Raw genomic sequence first — 1828 nt, 5'->3', positions numbered from 1 at the left:
AACTCAATAATGCAGTAAATAGGGAAAGATGCATTCTTCCTTCGGTGGAACACTCTCTGGGTCAGCTTATAGGAGCCAAAGTCTTTTCGAAATTGGATGCCAATTCAGGGTATTGGCAGTTTCCTCTGTCACAGAACTCAGCCCTTCTCACAACCTTTATTACCCCCTTTGGAAGGTTCTGCTTCAACCGACTTTGTTTTAGGATATCTTCAGCCCCAGAACATTTCCAAAAGAGAATGTCACAGATGCTGGAGGGTCTAGAGGGTGTTCTGTGCCACATGGACAACATAGTGTTTGAGAGTTAACGGTAGAAAACGGACTGCTGTTAAAAGGCTGTCGACTGGTAATTCCGAAATCTTTACAGAGTGATATCTTGGAAAAATTGCACACTGCACACTAAGTGTTGAGAACGAGCAAAGCAATCAGTATGGTGGTCAGGTCTCAGTGCACAGCTTTAGCAGAAGGTGGAGAAGTGTGACATTTGTGCAAGCCATCGGAAGAACTTCAAAGAGACATTGATTCCCACTGAATTGCCTGAGAGACCTTGGACAAAGGTTGGAGCAGATCTGTTTCAGTGGAAGGACGATCAATACTTGCTGGTGATTGACTACTTTTGTGGAAATAGCAAAACTGTCATCAACAACTGCCGCATGCGTAGTAACCCATCTCAAAAGTATGTTTGCTCGTCATGGAATTCCTACTGAAGTGATGTCAGATAATGGCCCACAGTTCAGTGCAGAATACTTCAAGAAATTCGCTAAAGAGTGGGGTTTCTCTCACACAACGTCCAGTCCCAGATATCCACAAGCCAATGGGGAAGCTGAAAGGGCAGTGAGGACTGTGAAGGATTTTCTTAGCAAAGCAGCAGATCCATACCTTGCTCTTATGGAGTATCGGGCAACACCATTAGCCAATGGATATAGTCCTGCAGAACTGCTGATAGGCAGAAAGCTGCGAATGTCATTACGTTCATCTCACCTGGCTTGTTTTAACACAAAACTCGACAAACAGCCATCCTAACGCAACATTCAGCATCTCTGGCCTCTGTTAATGGCCGTTTACAGACTAAGTATAATAATAACGTAATATTTCCACACAAATAGCCATTGGGTAAATGATTACAGTGCAGTTTGTGTGCAAGCACGGAACAGAAGATAGTCTGAAATAAAACAAAAAATGTCCGGTAGATCGGTGCATCTGTACTCCAGTGTATAAATTCAATATAGATTAATCATTGTTAAAGCTACAAAGTTACTTGCCAGGATGGGTATTTTGACATACTTTTGTATGTATTGGCCCGTTCAAGCGGCTCGCGTGTGTCAGAGATGCGGCTGTCTGTGTGTACGCTGTTCACACAGAACACAGCGTGAGTACTGAAAGGAGTTGTCTTTCAAACCCAAATGCTTTTTAATCACTTGAATTTTAAATTAACCCCTTAAAAACACATGCAAATGATAAAATGTTGTGCCGACGCTACAGTGGCCCGATCGGGCAAGTGACAAATCCGTCTACTGTCCCGAACGTCTTTCATGCTGGCCCCGGGCCATCGGGCAGTCCTTATTGTCGAGCCCTGATATATATGTACAGTATATACAGGTGCATCTCAATAAATTAGAATGTCGTGGAAAAGTTCCTTTATTTCAGTAATTCAACTCAAATTGTGAAACTCGTGTATTAAATAAATTCAATGCACACAGACTGAAGTAGTTTAAGTCTTTGGTTCTTTTAATTGTGATGATTTTGGCTCACATTTAACAAAAACCCACCAATTCACTATCTCAGCAAATTAGAATATGGTGACATGCCAATCAGCTAATCAACTCAAAAC

Source organism: Sinocyclocheilus grahami, unplaced genomic scaffold, assembly GCF_001515645.1.
Source record: "Sinocyclocheilus grahami isolate Dianchi unplaced genomic scaffold, SAMN03320097.WGS_v1.1 scaffold340.1, whole genome shotgun sequence".
Classification (NCBI taxonomy): domain Eukaryota; kingdom Metazoa; phylum Chordata; class Actinopteri; order Cypriniformes; family Cyprinidae; genus Sinocyclocheilus; species Sinocyclocheilus grahami.
Note: the sequence above shows the minus strand (reverse complement) of the source record.